Source organism: Eurosta solidaginis, chromosome 2 (genome assembly GCF_040869045.1).
Source record: "Eurosta solidaginis isolate ZX-2024a chromosome 2, ASM4086904v1, whole genome shotgun sequence".
Taxonomy (NCBI): domain Eukaryota; kingdom Metazoa; phylum Arthropoda; class Insecta; order Diptera; family Tephritidae; genus Eurosta; species Eurosta solidaginis.
This window is the reverse complement of record NC_090320.1, coordinates 86,914,666-86,932,457: the sequence shown is the minus strand read 5'-3', so window position 1 is coordinate 86,932,457 and position 17,792 is coordinate 86,914,666.

The window sequence follows — 17,792 nt, the reverse complement described above, 5'->3', positions numbered from 1 at the left end:
ACGGTATCCCATGCATTGACTCAGGAAACGGCGTCATTATTGAGTAAACCAGCATACAAAGCTCATCGTGTGGAAGTAGAAAGGCCAGAGTGGGTAGATACAATTTTGGAAGCTCTGAAGGGATCACAACAGAAAAATGCCGGAGTTATGAAATGTTTCAAGTGCGGTAACCCAGGTCACATTGCACGTCATTGCAGTAGCAATTCCAATAGTTCCAACAATGTGGGTGGCCGTAAACGCAGAGCTGAAGGAGACGAGCAAATCTCCAAATCCACTCAATTGTTAAACTAAAGCGAGTCAGCCGCAAGGGGCGACAGCTGGCTCCCTCAATTGAATGCCCCATAATCTCTATCTCGCAAATTGGAAGAAGGTCAAGCAATCTTACTGTCGGAGGACATGTGGATGGAAAGGAACGTTTACTGACTGTAGATACGGGTGCATCCCATTCCATCATTCGATCAGATTTTGTCAACAAGAAGATAAAACCATTGCTTGGAGCAAGATTACGTACAGCCACGGGAGAGGACACACAGGTAATTGGAGAAGTAGAATGTGAAGTAGCAATTGGCAACGTCTCGGTACTTCACAACTTTATAGTGGCAGGTATTGTTGATGAAATCATAATTGGAGTGGACTTCTTAATCAACCAAGGCATCAAGATCGATATGCAAAGCAAGACGATGCGATATAAGAACATGGATGTGCCACTTAATTTCGGCTACGAGAGAGGCTACAGCAGTAAACGAGTGCTGGTAGAAGAGAGTCAGCGAATACCACCAAAATCCGAAGCAGTCATCTGGGCAAAGGTTGATGGAGATTGTGGGACAAACAAATTGTGGGTTGTCGAAGCAGCAAACAAATCAGCACTAAACATACTTGTAGGAAAAACCCTGGCTATGACAAAACAAGATGGACGTATTCCGGTAAGAGTACTCAATGAGTTCAAGTCACCACTCAAACTGACTAAAGGAGCTATTTTGGGAAGATGCCAAGAGGCTGAAGTAGTTATTAACTGTGAACAGCTCCAGGAACACGTTTCAGCTAGTAATACTGATCTTTCAAATGACATCACGGCATGGATACAGGGGCTAGAGGAAGCATATCAGAGTAAGGTAAAACAACTGCTCCTAAAGTACGCGAACATATTTGACCAGGATGATTCTAAACCAGGCCGCACCAACGTTGTGAAACATCAAATTGACACTGGAGATGCGAGGCCGATCCGTCAAGCTCCACGTAGTGTTCCACTGGCGAAGCGGGAAGTTGTGAGTCAAATCATTCAAGAACTGAGCGACAGCGGCGCCATCGAACCATCAGCTAGTCCATGGAGCTCACCGGTAGTACTTGTAAAAAAGAAGGATGGAAAAATGAGGTTTTGCGTGGACTACCGGAAGTTGAATGACGCAACGAAAAAGGATAGCTACCCATTGCCAAGAATTGACGACACTCTTGACTCGCTATCTGGCACGAAATGGTTTTCCACGCTGGACTTGAAAAGCGGCTACTGGCAAGTGGAGGTGAAGGAGGAAGATAAAGAGAAAACAGCCTTCAGTGTCGGTGATGGTCTTTGGCAATTTACAGTGATGCCTTTTGGACTTTGTAATGCACCAGCTACTTTTGAGGGACTCATGGACCAGGTACTGAAAGGACTACATTGGAAAACATGCTTGGTGTACCTGGACGACATCATCGTATTGGGCAAGAACTTTGATGAACATCTTAAGAACTTGGAGGAAGTTTTCCAGAGAATAGCTGGCGCTGGTCTGAAGTTAAGTCCCAAAAAGTGTGCGCTGTTTAAAAAGGAAGTCAATTATTTGGGTCACAAGGTAACGACAGAGGGCATCTGCACTGCGAACGAAAAAATAGAGACTGTACAGGATTGGCCAAGACCACAGAACCTACATGAATTGAGAAGTTTTCTTGGGCTGTGCACATATTACCGCCGATTTGTACAAAATTTTTCCAGCGTAGCCCATAGCCTCCATGAGCTTACAAGAAAAAACAAAGCTTTTGAATGGAAGAAGGAGCAAGAAGTGGTTTTCCAAACATTGAAGGAGCGTTTGTGCACTGCCCCAATGTTAGCATATCCGATTCCAGGAGCAACATTTATTCTAGATACAGATGCAAGTGGATATGCTATAGGAGGCGTTTTATCACAACTGGTCGATGGACAGGAGAAGGTAGTTGCATATTACAGCCGTTCGATTGGAAAACCAGAGAGGAACTACTGTGTTACGCGGAGAGAGCTCTTGGCATTGGTAGAGTGCATTAAACATTTTCACAAATACCTCTACGGCCAGCGATTCCATGTCAGGACAGATCACGCAGCATTGAAATGGCTTCTGCAGTTCCGTAATCCGGTACTGCCAAAATTTGTTTGTTAGCTTTTTTAATCTCATCCATAGTGATGCGCGATAGTGCATCAGCACAAACGTTTGATTTACCCTTTATATATACAATAGTAAAGTTATATTCAGATAGGTCCAGTCTTATTCTTGAAATTTTTGAAGATGGGTCTTTCAGGTTGAATAAGTATACTAGAGGTCTATGGTCTGATTTTACAATGAAATGGGTGCCATACACTTATGGTCGAAATTTCTTTATTGCGAAATAAATAGCTAAGTGTTCCAACTCTATAATTGGTTTTTTCTGCTCTGCTTTATTAAATGCCTTAGAAGTCAAACAAATTAGTAAATCACTACCTTGCTGTTCTTGACTTAAAATAGCGCCACATCCAGTTGTGGAAGCATCAATGGTAATAATGAATTGTTTAGTAAAATCTGGATGTTGAAGTAATTTTGGTGAAAGTAACGCTGCTTTCAAAGATAAAAATGCCCTTTCGCACTCAACATCCCATACGAATTCAACTCTTTTTCTGCTTAATCGATTTAGAGGTGCTGCCAGAGACGCAAAATTAGATATAAACCCTCTGTAAAAGTTTGGAAACGCGACGAATCGTCGTCCCGCTTCTTTATCAGTCGGTTTTGTATACTTTTTAATTGCGTTTATTTTAGAGTCGTGTGGCAACAAACCTTTGGCTGAACATTTGTGAACTAAAAATGTAACTTCTGGTCGTAAAAAGTTGCATTTATTTGGGTTAAGTTTGAGATTGAAAGACCGCTTTTGAAAGATTTTTAATGTGGTGTGCCTCACTACAACCTATGACGATAATATCTTTGACGTACAAAAATGCGACATTGGGTGGTATACCCGAAAAAGCTATTGTCATCATTCGTGAGAATGAATTAGGTGCTATATTTAAACCGAATGGAAGAACTTTCCATCTAAATGCACCTCGGTCAGTGCTGAAAGACGTAATGTCACGTGAGCCAGGATGCAATGGGATTTGATGAAATCCTGAAAAAAGATCTAATGTGGAAAAATACTTTGCTCTACCGAGATTATCTAAAACATCATCAACTCTAGCTAGTGGAAATTTATCAGCAATGAGTTTTTTGTTTACTGCGCGAAAATCTACGCACATACGATAAGCTTTTTGACCATAAGTATCCTTCTTTGGGACTACAATCAAGGGACTATTGTAATTGGAATACCTGGGCTCAATCAAATCGTTGCCTAACAATTTATTTACTTGGCGATTTATTTCTTCGCGTTGAGAGTATGGCAATCGATACTTTTTAACATATACCGGCTCGTTGTCTGTTAATCTTAACTTTTGCTCGTAGAAGTTGTTTAAAGTCATTTTGTCCGTGTCAAGAGCGAAAATGTCGGCATAATCAATGCAAATGTCAATTAATTTACTATGAACATGTTGAGGTATTTGATTGTTTTAAATTGAAATAAGATTTTTCGTATGTTAGTCTTCTGTTTCTGTCTTGTTAATTGTATAAACATTATAATTTGAGAGTTTTTCTGTCCGAATACTTTTTCTTTTCACATACTTTATATCATCCGTGGTATTTATGACTTTAATTATTGGGTTACTGGAATTAACAATGCACCTAGCTGTGAAAACGCCTTTTTCAATTACCTGCGAGTCCACGAAAGGGTGAATCTCCTAAATCAAAAATTCTGAATATTTCGCATCTTGGAGGAATGATACAACTGTCGCTTCCTGTTCCGTGCAGGATTGGTATCGCGACTTTTTCATTACCTACCCAAAAGGAAATACTATTTCTTTCATAATTAATAATGCATTTGTTAATTTTCAAAAAATCTTTACCCAGTATGCCATCGGATGGAATATTAAAGTCTTTACTTAATACATGTAAAGTATGTTTAATAGAAAAGTTTGAAAAATTTAAATTCGCGGTAATTTTACCTAAAGTGGAAACTGAATTAGAAGTGACACCGGTAATGTTAATAATGTCGTTTGTATTTAAGGAAATGTTACTGTCTATACATGATATTTTTATTAAAGAAATGTCTGCTTGAGTGTCTACTAAGAAAGAACAAAATTTTTGTGACTCGTTAAGTTGTAATTCTATGAAATCTGAATAATTTAAGTTTAAACAATAGATGCTAGTTGGTGAGGGAAATTCGCTTACTCGGTTAGTTCGTCCTCCCCCAGTGTTCGCTCCTGAGGGGCACTCGCGTTTAAAGCGCGAACGTTTGCGTTTCTACCTCTACCATTGGCTGATCTCGAATTGTTACCTCTATTGTTACTATTGTTTGAATTAGGATTTGTATTTGAACGCGTATTATTATTGTTATTATTCTGGTGTCTATTTTCGTTATAATTCCGATATCTTTGATTATTGTTGCCGTTATAGTTGCTATTGTATGAAAATGAACTGTTATTATTTCTATAATCAGTATAGCCGCGGTTTGGGTAAAAACCTCGATAACTACCACGTGAATTTCTGAATGTACTGTTACCACGTGATCGAAAAGCTAGAACCTGACGTTCAGTTACTTCGTTGTGTGGTTCTACAATTAGTTTTGCTACTACGTCTTTCGAATCAGTAAATGCTGTTGAGGCTAAAATGGTTTTTACTAAATTTGATTTTGCATTTGGACGACACACGTTAACAGTTTGTTCGACTGCCATTTCATGAACTTTCGTTTGAGTGAACCCTTCAATAATAAGATACCGCTCAAGTGAGTCAGCTTAATCTTCAACTTTTTTGGCAAAATCTGTATAATTGTTACCGTTAACGTGCAACGCTGCAATTCTCCCTGCTACAACTTTCGAGTTGTCTGGTTTGATCCTATTACGTAGGGCTGTTTTAATTTCATTGACTGAAGTTACTTGTGTTGGTATTGCTTCACGGGCTTTACCCTCTAATTTTGATTTTAAGAACGCTATAAATGTATCAGTTAAATCTACAGTAGCGAATTGTTCAAGTAATGCAATTTTGTCTATAAAAGAATCAAATGCTAGAGGATCACCACTGTAGTTTTCTCTAATAGAATTAGCACATGTATTAATGAAAATTCTCTTTTCCTCAGGTGTTGCCATGATTTGATCGTTAAGATCTGGAGCTGAATTAGCAAAAGGTGAGGCCACGTTTGTACTATTTGGGTCGTCAAGATCTGATTTTAAAGTTGAAGAAGTTGAAGTTAATATTTCACTATTTCAATCGTTAAGATTTGAAACTAAATTAGAAGTTAAATTTTTACTGGAAGAATTTTGGAAGCCTGGAAAATCTGCTGACAACGATAATTTATTTTCCTGTTTGGTGACTTTTTCGGTCGAAGATGAAGTTAAACTTTCGTAGCTTGAGGCTGATTTATCGGAATCGGATCTGAATCTGAAGTTTTTTGCACTTGCTTACCACTTCCAAGGTTGTACATATGAAATTAATGAAGCACTTGTTTGAATGTTGAATTTATATTTGAAGCTGAAGTGTTGAGGAAAAAGGAAAAAAAAATTGTAAAAAGGGAACTGATTTACAGGTGAATAGTCGCTAAAGAAATATTTAATAATTTATTAGAAAAATTAATTGAAACTGCAGTATACTTGTATGCAAAATCTATAAAAGTAATTGATTTTAAAATGGCTCAAAATTATGTAAGTATTAATTGGTAAAAGTCTCAAAATGTAATCACGGACGCACCGCTTTATTCAAAAAAATCTCAATTTGGTTTTTCACGGAACCACCGCATGTACTTAAAAAAATTTAATTGGTTTTTAACGGAACCACCGCATATATCAAAAGAATTAATTGGTTTTTAACGGAACCACCGCTTGTATCAAAAAAAATTAATTGTTTTTTAACGGAACCACCGCATATGTCAAGAAAAGTTAATTGGTTTTCTAACAAACCACCGTTTATCAAAATCCAAAATTTATATGAAATGGGAAATTAATTTTTCCTTTAATTTTTGAAATTTTAAAATTTTGATTGAAATGCGAAAGCACCGAATTTTATAAAAGTTTTAATGTTTTAATATACATACATATATGAGTAAGAAAAATACCCGTAGGCAAAATGTTAAATACATATATGTATACTTATTTTATCTTCTTCTGGTCACTGCTGCTGCTGCGCTGGCAGACCTGAATCGCTGCTGGTGTTGTTGCTGCTGCTGGTATGTGTCTTTGCGTGTTAATGTTGTTGGTGGTGGAAAATTGCGCTAACTTGCGTGTATTTGCTTTTGGGTGCCGTTAAATGCGTCGTTATGCGTAGCGTGGTGCGAGTGGCGTTATGTACAATTTATAAAATATGTAAAATTTTGAGTTAAATTTTCATTATTAAATTGTATTTTAATTTTGTTGAATTTTGCTTTTGTTAAATGTTGATTAATAAAATTGTTTTTGTGGTTTATTAAATTCAATGCAGAAAAATTGTACTGTCGTTTTTAAATTTAATTTATAAAATTGAATTGTAGAATTGTTTAAAGTTGTATTAGAAAAACATATTGTAGGTTTGTTAAATTTTATTTTAAGAAATTATATCGTAGTTTAGTAGAATTTTATTTAGAAAATTTATATTGAGGTTTTGTTGAATTTTAGTTAGAAAATTGCATGGTAGTTTATTAAAAATTTATTTAGAAAATTATGTTTTGAAATTTAGTTGAATTTTATTTAGAAAATTATATCGTAGATTAGTAAAATTTTATTATGAAATTATGTATTGCATTTTTATTGAATTTATTTAGAAAATTACGTCGTAGATTAAAATTTTAATTAGCAATTTATATATTAGAATCTCAGAATTTATTGAGAAAATTGTATTATTATATTTTTGCACATTTCTCGCACCACACTCACTTTTACTTTTTTGTCCAAAAAAAACTGTTGTCTCCCCGAAAAAAAAATTTTCCACTTACCGCTGCTAATGTGAAAGACGTCCGGTTCGTCGCGTTGCCAAATTGAAAAAGGAACGATGCTCCAGCCTCACGGTCGCCATATCGTGAACGTAAAATGGTGTTGTATAACTGACTATTGGGGTAAGGCGGAGGTGGCATTTGGCATGCTGGCAAGCCCCTGCTAGCTCGTCGGGCGGGGTGAGTTTTTGCTCACTCGCCTTACCTACAGTTATACAAACAAGAGAGAGGTTCATGCCTGAAATCTATGCAAAGGAAAGGAAAGCTGGAAGAAAAGGTCTGTCCGTGTCAGGTGGAGTCATCCCTCCCACTCTGCGTAAAACCTTGACGCAGCCTTGGACGTCGCTGTGACTCCTAAATTTAGCAACGTCCCCTTAGCCTGACATTTGTCGGTATGTTACTGTCCCATGTCCCTATCCAGTCTAGTCAGTCATAGTCGCCTCACATTCACGTCCCCTTTTTTGCACACGTGCAACACCCACACCAACTGAGTGTCTTAGCCTATCATTTTTGAATGGAATCAACCCATGAACCTGCTGAATATAAACGTAGGACTTTTTGGCGTAAACGTTATAAAGACTCTTTATTCAATAGTTACCCTGACCAGAAAAATAATATTAATAAAATTCACAATTCAACAATATCACCTATCTTACGGCTAGTTATGGAGACGACTTATATCTATTGTATATATATATGGATTGCAGGAGGCTAATAATAAGGAATGCGTTTTTGAAACATAGGTAGTAAGGAAACGGAAGCTAAGTTGGACAATTAGGAACTCAAGGAAATATCAAGATGCCGAAAGTCAACCGGAAATGTTTATTTAATAGAAAGGTTATGAATGCAAAAAGACAAAAAAAACACAAAAGGAAACTCTATAATGAAACTTGAAATTAAAAATTACTGAATCGAAAATATGACAGGAGCTTTAACGTAAAAAGAAAACTAATAATGCCAAAATTGATTAAATTGAAAATTATTAAATAACAAAAACTTTAACATGACACAGAAACTCAAAAATGAAAAAAAAATTCTTATTTGCAACTCGTTAAGTGTACTTAGCGAGCCGCCACTGTATGCCAAGCGATTATCACCCTCTTGGCTTCCAATAGGGTTTCTTTGTTAAAAGGTGAGATATGTGTACGTTTGTATATACATACATTTGTTTGATTAAAATGAATAGCTTAAAGAGATATCACTTACCGAGCATATCCCGCGACGGAGGCGCCTGCGTCGAAGAGAGAGAGCGTGGCTGGAAGATCAACATATACATACGTACATGAGCATATACCTACAAACAAATCCTATGTTGGAACGACTACTCAGTAATAGGTGGAAGAGGGGATAATGAGAAATTGCAAAGTTATTCGGGCATGCGGTTGCGGCCCGGATCAAAGGCTTTACGCGCGGTCAAACAAATTAAATTATGAAAACAATATATATAAATGGATATGAAATGTGGTGATAATAACAGATTTAAAGTTTAATATGGTCCGGGGTATTGGAAAAGCTCAAAAATTTAATACTTCGGGCCACAAAAATGGAATCGCAAAAAAAATCTACATTAATAAAAGTATTGAAAAATAATGAAAAAATGGGCTAAGTAAAAAAAGAAAGAAACTCAAAGCGTGTAAAAAAAGCCCGAGTCGAAAAGAAGAAGAGTTAGGTGAAAAAAAAATTTTGCAAACTTTAAATGCGAAAAAAAAGCGAAATAGAAGAAAGAAAAAAATATAAGTGCAAGGTATAAAAACCGAACGCGAAAGAAAACTGAAAATTAACCAAGAACTGAAGAAAAATATGGAAATCCGAAAAATGTAGATTATTACGAGGGTAATAGGAGGTAAAAAAGTAAGAAATGAACTGTGAGGCAAATAAAAAAAAGGTGTGAAGAGGTAAGAAGAAATGCACAAGTGGAATTGTTAATAATTATAAAAAAAAAATTCTTAATATTAGGGTGCTATAATGACAATTAAATTCATACAAAAATCTAACCAAAATTCATCCAGGTTTTCAGTTATTAAATAGAAAAAAACTAAAAACTAGATCTAAAATTTAACTAACACACTCCGTTGAAAAGATGATTGCAAATTCAGAAAAATCCAAAAAAATTAAATTGAGAAAGTTGGTAACTTTAACTTAAGCTAGCAAACAAAAATTTAAGCAAATGGATTGCAAAAAAAAAACTGCAACAAAACAAATGCGGTGTTGGTTCCTCTCTCCTCTATTGTGGTTTCGAAAAAAATGCTGCGGTGCCGGGACAGGAGCGCCAAGATGCCCCTCTTTTATACCCTTCGGCGTGGAGTCCGGCACCGGCTCTATGTTTCCCCTCCTGCTGGACTTCAGATACTACCCCGCTTATTTGCTTCTCTTTGGTGTCTGTGTGTGTGCGTGCGTGTCGTGGCACTAATGATGGTGGCTGGTGTGGCAGGTTAAAACCTTTGTGTCGCAATCTGAATAGGCAAGGGAAAAGAATTTTAGGGACTAGGGTCATGCTGACAACGAAACCAGACATTAGGGTACATGTGGACTTATTATGTTTATTGACTTTCATCGAGTTATGTTATTTTATCTATTTATTTGCTTTTTTTTTTTTATTATTCCAATATACGTATTTATGTCATTTTATTTATTTAGTTGATTTTAATTTATTTTACTTAATTTTATCTGTATATTTAATGTTATCTAGGTATTAGATTTTACTCAAATGTTGGACTTTATGTATCCATGCATGTTATTTTATTTTATTTTGTTTTATTTTATAATTTTAGTTAATTTATTTAAATTTAATTTTATTGTTAACTTTCATTATTTTATTTAATTTTATTACTTCACATTATCTTTGTAGTTACTTATATTTATTTATTCAATTTTGTGAATTTTAGGTATTTAATTTTATTTAATTTAATTTACATTTTTAAAAATTTTATTTATGTTCAGGAATAGTCCACACGCACCAGGGGCTGGGGCTGGGGCTGGGGATTTCACTGACTCACCTGAATAGGATCCAGGACACCGAGTTGTTTTTTCCTATGTGCCGGTGCTTAACGGTCCAATAACGCGGTTAGTAACAACCGTAAACCGAAACTTATTTTTTTTTTCACAAAGGACTTTTTTTCCACTTAAAACGACTTTAGCAGCTTCCGCACTCACTTGCATGTTCTTTACATTTGAGACATGCCCTGTCATCGTTTGGCGATCGTACCCCATAGATCGAAAGCATTTCTTTCTCACCACTTTCACTCAAGAACGAAAGATACCCATACATACAATCCTCTTTTGGCGGGAAACGACAGACATAAACTTTCACGAACAAACTTCACGCATACTAACAGATACATGTTCGAACATCTAGGAATGTGTTTGCTTTCTACCAGTTACTAACACATGTGAACGTAGCTATGCTGGTATATGCACACAGATATATACGTAGATGTTTGAACATCCTTACCATCGCCTTAACCCACTGGCTGCCGCTACAGGCTCGCAACCGCCGATGTTGCTTGCAACATGGAGCGTGGGCGTAAAAAAAAACTCAAAGCGCAGTCTGTAATCCCTTTCCCTTGATGCGCCTAACGTGTGGCCTCGTCCCACGACCTAAAGCCGGGCTATCCCCTATTCTCTAGATTATTCAGGGTCTAGGTTAAACTCGTATAGGGGCAGCACGCAGAATTATTAAATTTTCTACTACTAAACTAATATCACAGATGTATGCTTATTTTACGGACTAGAAGGACATGCGGGTTAAATCTAAAGTTATATCACTGGTAGGTATCTAAGCCTATATCGCAGTTATGCATCTAAATCTATATCACAGTTTTTAGTCAGTTAGTAGGAGAAAATATCACAGGGTAAAAGAATTAAAATAAATAAAAAGGATATATAAATAATAAAAATAAATAAATAGATAAGTAGGTCAGTAAGGTCAAGTATACAAATAGTCATAAATATAAATAATTGCATAAATAATTACTTTCATGGTCAAGTCAAAAACTAAGCTAGAACACATAACACATATCTACCTTCAACATATAACCACAGACTAACATTCAACGTGTAATTAAGCAACAAAGATATCTTTAGCGTGGTACACGCCGATTTTCTTGCCACTTGTATCGCCGAGTTCATACATGGAGTTACCAATTACTTTGAGGATTATACACTTTACTTGCTTAGGGGCAAGTTTCGCGTTGTAGTTCTTTATTTGTGAACTCTGCTTGAAATTCCGGCGATATACCACTTGTCCGATTTGGAATTTCACATCTTTGCTCCGAGTATTGTAAACCTTTTGGCTTCGCTCATGAGCTAGCTTCAATTCCCTCATAATAGTATCTCTTATTGCTTGTAATTTATCTGCTCGCGTATATATCTCTATATCCGAGTCTTGAACGGACCCTAATTTGCGACACACTTCATAGGATGCCCCATGTTGCATCATTGGCATGCCAAACGTGGCATAGTATGGTGCACAACCTATGGAAGTGTGTACCGCACTGCGCAGGGCAAAAGCTGCATCACTGATGCACTTATCCCAATTCTTTTGGTTCTCTTTAATAAATGACCTCACGATTTGTAGCACTGAGCGATTTACTCTCTCCGCTGCATTCCCTTGTGGAGAGTAGAAAGCCGTTCGGATGTGAGTTGTTCCATACTTCTCTAAAAATTTCGCGAAAATATCAGAGACAAATTGTTTGCCATTATCAGAATGCACGTATTCCGGAACTCCAAATATGTGAAAAACCTCTTTTTCTAAGAACTTAACTACTTCTACAGACGTGGCCTTACGCATAGGTTTTAAAAAGACGAACTTAGAAAAATGGTCAAGACACACAAATACATAAACATTTCCATCACACGTACGTGGGTATGGGCCCATAAAGTCAATATACAATCGTTTGAAAGGTCGTTCAGTTACGTGCTGCTTGCCCATGGGTGGTCGCTGGAAGGAATTTTGGGTCTTATTTCCTTTACAGACTTCACAATCTCTAACATATCTTTGCACATCGATTACCATACCAGGCCAGTAATATTTCTCACGTATACGGGCTAACGTCTTATGGATGCCTCCGTGCCCCGCTGAAGGTGAGCTGTGAGAAGCATCCACCAATCCTGCACGCAGCTCCGATGATACCCAGAGCTTCCTGGTCTGGTCCTGTTGAAGATCGTCCCCCCTGTCAAACTGTGTCCGTCTATAGACATATCCGTCCGAAACGCATAAGTCCGGAAGTTTGTCTTGGTTCTGTGTCACGGTCTTTGTAAGTTCGTCATACTCTTCAGTTTTAAAGTAGGGTGAGTCTAAGTCAATGTCCATTAGTCTGTCTGATAGCGTAATTTCCTCCATGTGAGCCCGCGACAGCGTATCTGGAACAACGTTAAGTGCTCCTTTCCGGTGTTCAATTTGGAAGTCGAAAGCCTGCAATTTTAAACTCCACCGCGCGAGTCTTCCAGACAGATCTTTCTGGTTCATCAACCATTTCAGACTCGCGTGATCAGTTATAATTGTGAACGGCAAACCTTCAACGTACGGCCTAAATCTTTTTACGCTTATCACCGCCGCGTAACACTCCAGCTCGGTAATGCTATAATTTCGCTGGGCTTTATTTAGTTTGGCGGAAATGTAAGCTATCGGTCGTTCGTTGTTCTCGTCGTCTAACTGAAAGAGTACCCCGCCCACTCCGTCTGTAGAAGCATCGCACTGGATGTAAAAACATCTGTCGAAATCAGGGTGTACCAGTACGGGAGCAGAAATAAGGCTCTGCTTTAGCCGCTCGAACGACTTCCTCGCTTCGTCTGTCATCGTAAATTTCTTGATTTTATCTTTAGTGAGACAGTCGTGCAGCGGCGCTGCAATGGTTGCGTAGTCTTGGATAAAACGACGGTACCAGCCTGACATCCCTAGAAACCGTCGGAGCTGCTTTGGTGTTTTCGGTTCGGGGAAATCCCTCACAGCAGCAACCTTGTTCGCATCGGTACGGACGCATCCATCGCCCACTACATAGCCTAGGTATCTAACTTCTTTAAAACAAAATTTACTATTTTCCACGTTAATGGTAAGGTTAGCCTCACGTAAACAGCTAGCGACCTTTTCCAGCAAACATAAATGGGACGAAAAATCTACGGAGCATACCAACAAATCATCCAAATACACAAACACGGAATCACGTAAAGAAGCGGGTATAACCTTGTCCATGAGTCTACACATTCTTTGCGCTGCGTTACACAGTCCAAACGGCATGACTGTGTATTGGTATAGGGGACGCCCTGGCACTGTAAAAGCTGTCTTTTCTCTAGATTTCTTTTCGAGCGGTATTTGCCAAAAGGCATCCTTTAGGTCAATGGCCGAAATAAACCTAGTGTTTTGAAGCCGGCTGAGAATCCCGTCAATGTTCGGAAGTGGATAAGCGTCCTTTATAGTCCGCTCATTGACCTTCCTCGCGTCGAGGCAGAGACGCTTCTTTTCACCTTTTATCACCAGCGATACGGGAGAGCTCCAGCTACTATTGCTCTCCTCAATCACCCCTAGACTCAGCATCCTGTCTAGTTCTTCAAAGACAAGTTTTTGAATCGCTGGTGATATTGGATAGTGCCTCTGTTTGACTGGGAGATTCTCATCCAAAACTTCGATTACATGTTCTTCTACGTTGGTTTTCCCTAACCCAAAAACAGCAAATGATGGGAACTGCGCCTTGATCCCTTCTAAAGCCACAGTTTGCTCTCTCGTAAGGACATGCTGCACGGCATCAAAAGATAAATCGCCCTCGGCGGGTACAAGTTCTGCCACGGCAGTGTGGGTTGAACGCGTGCTAACCCCCCGACTAACAACATTTAGATCGAAAGCCTGCCAAAAGTCTACCCCTAAATAAACCTCCTGCTGGAGGCCTGGCACGAAGAGGAACTCAAGGTCCTTATACACTCCATCCCCAAAGACAGACAGAGTGATAGCACCAACCACCGGCGTTTCGCCGCCATTCGCTGTACGTATATTGTGATTATTTAATGGGATGATGCTACCCTCTCTGCCTTCTATCACCTTTTCATAATTTTTCCCGAGGCAACTCGCGCCAGCACCTGAATCCAGCAAGGCTAAGACATCCCTATCACCGATCTGCGTTTGAGCGAAGTAACGGTTGTCGCCCTTCAACGTGACAATTGTTGAAACTATTTTATTAAAAATTCTTTTCATGATCTTTCTTTTTTCTCTCATTTTCTCTATTTTATTGTAATTCCTGCTTGTTTTCCTTGCTAACACTTCCTCACAAAAAATTCGGTGTCTAGCGGCCTCATAATCCAACTTTCGTCGATGTAGACTTTTTGGCTCGACTTTCGATACCCCCGCATTTTCATTAGACAAACTACTATCAACCTTTTTTAAAATTTGGTAGCTGGGTTGGTCTCCGGGCAGTCTGTGCCCTGGCGAGAGCTCCCGGCAATCTCCGCCAGCTGGGAGTTTCCCTTACCCGCCTTGAATACACAAAAAGACATATCACCGCCACACGAAAAACATACCATGTTATGGAAGGACGACTTACAATGATTCTCTTTCTTCAACTCGGACGGATTTTTAACAAAAAAGTCGACAGGCATACCACACGAAAAACATAACATGAGATGGAAAGGGGACGCACAAAATGAATTGGTGGTGGGCTTGGGGTTACAAAAAGGCTTTATTTGAGACGCACTTCCGGGCATTGACTGTGTTTGTTGTCGGAATGCTACCTTCGGTTTCACATGATTAGTGATCGCGTCTACGGGTTTCCGGTTAATCCCCTCATCCCCAGGTGTCGCTTCGGGATATTCGAGTTCGTTGACCGGCTTAGCTCTGCTACGGTTTTCTTTAATTAGCCGTTCCGCCCGCCTACATTCCGCCTTAAGCTCAGCCAGCGTTTCAATTTTAGATGCGAAGGTTAAATTCGCAAGGTAGGGTTTCAGGTTTCCTCGGATTATCCCTACTAATTCCTTCTCCTGTATCTTTTTCCGCAGGCGGAAAGTCAGGTTATGGACCTCACCGTAGAAGTCGTCGAACCCTTCCTGTGGCTGTTGTTTACGCTCCATAATTTCTCGAATTATCTCGTAATCGGACTCCGCTGTCCTGAAATGGGCTAGAAGTTCTGTTTTCAGCTCTAAATACCCAAAGTCGCGTTCATCGGCATGATCTTCTAGACGTTGGGCGCCATTGTTGTATAAATGACTGTTGGGGTAAGGCGGAGGTGGCATTTGGCATGGTGGCAAGCCCCTGCTAGCTCGTCGGGCGGGGTGAGTTTTTGCTCACTCGCCTTACCTACAGTTATACAAACAAGAGAGAGGTTCATGCCTGAAATCTATGCAAAGGAAAGGAAAGCTGGAAGAAAAGGTCTGTCCGTGTCAGGACGTCGCTGTGACTCCTAAATTTAGCAACGTCCCCTTAGCCTGACATTTGTCGGTATGTTACTGTCCCATGTCCCTATCCAGTCTAATCAGTCATAGTCGCCTCACATTCACGTCCCCTTTTTTGCACACGTGCAACACCCACACCAACTGAGTGTCTTATCCTATCATTTTTGAATGGAATCAACCCATGAACCTGCTGAATATAAACGTAGGAATTTTTGGCGTAAACGTTATAAAGACTCTTTATTCAATAGTTACCCTGACCAGAAAAATAATATTAATAAAATTCACAATTCAACAATATCACGTATCTTACGGCTAGTTATGGAGACGAATTATATCTATTGTATATATATATGGATTGCAGGAGGCTAATAATAAGGGTTTTTGAAACATAGGTAGTAAGGAAACGGAAGCTAAGTTGGACAATTAGGAACTCAAGGAAATATCAAGATGCCGAAAGTCAACCGGAAATGTTTATTTAATAGAAAGGTTATGAATGCAAAAAGACAAAAAAAAAACACAAAAGGAAACTCTATAATGAAACTTGAAATTAAAAATTACTGAATCGAAAATATGACAGGAGCTTTAACGTAAAAAGAAAACTAATAATACCAAAATTGATTAAATTGAAAATTATTAAATAACAAAAACTTTAACATGACCCAGAAACTCAAAAATGAAAAAAAAATCTTATTTGCAACTCGTTAAGTGTATTTAGCGAGCCGCCACTGTATGCCAAGCGATTATCACCCTCTTGGCTTCCAATAGGGTTTCTTTGTTAAAAGGTGAGATATGTGTACGTTTGTATATACATACATTTGTTTGATTAAAATGAATAGCTTAAAGAGATATCACTTACCGAGCATATCCCGCGACGGAGGCGCCTGCGTCGAAGAGAGAGAGCGTGGCTGGAAGATCAACATATACATACGTACATGAGCATATACCTACAAACAAATCCTATGTTGGAACGACTACTCAGTAATAGGTGGAAGAGGGGATAATGAGAAATTGCAAAGTTATTCGGGCATGCGGTTGCGGCCCGGATCAAAGGCTTTACGCGCGGTCAAACAAATTAAATTATGAAAACAATATATATAAATGGATATGAAATGTGGCGATAATAACAGATTTAAAGTTTAATATGGTCCGGGGTATTGGAAAAGCTCAAAAATTTAATACTTCGGGCCACAAAAATGGAATCGCAAAAAAAATCTAAATTAATAAAAGTATTGAAAAATAATAAAAAAATGGGCTAAGTAAAAAAAGAAAGAAACTCAAAGCGTGTAAAAAAAGCCCGAGTCGAAAAGAAGAAGAGTTAGGTGAAAAAAAAATTTTGCAAACTTTAAATGCGAAAAAAAAGCGAAATAGAAGAAAGAAAAAAATATAAGTGCAAGGTATAAAAACCGAACGCGAAAGAAAACTGAAAATTAACCAAGAACTGAAGAAAAATATGGAAATCCGAAAAATGTAGATTATTACGAGGGTAATAGGAGGTAAAAAAGTAAGAAATGAACTGTGAGGCAAATAAAAAAAGGTGTGAAGAGGTAAGAAGAAATGCACAAGTGGAAATGTTAATAATTATAAAAAAAAAATTCTTAATATTAGGGTGCTATAATGGCAATTAAATTCATACAAAAATCTAACCAAAATTCATCCAGGTTTTCAGTTATTAAATAGAAAAAAACTAAAAACTAGATCTAAAATTTAACTAACACACTCCGTTGAAAAGATGATTGCAAATTCAGAAAAATCCAAAAAAATTAAATTGAGAAAGTTGGTAACTTTAACTTAAACTAGCAAACAAAAATTTAAGCAAATGGATTGCAAAAAAAACTGCAACAAAACAAATGCGGTGTTGGTTCCTCTCTCCTCTATTGTGGTTTAGAAAAAAATGCTGCGGTGCCGGGACAGGAGCGCCAAGATGCCCCTCTTTTATACCCTTCGGCGTGGAGTCCGGCACCGGCTCTATGTTTCCCCTCCTGCTGGACTTCAGATACTACCCCGCTTATTTGCTTCTCTTTGGTGTCTGTGTGTGTGCGTGCGTGTCGTGGCACTAATGATGGTGGCTGGTGTGGCAGGTTAAAACCTTTGTGTCGCAATCTGAATAGGCAAGGGAAAAGAATTTTAGGGACTAGGGTCATGCTGACAACGAAACCAGACATTAGGGTACATGTGGACTTATTATA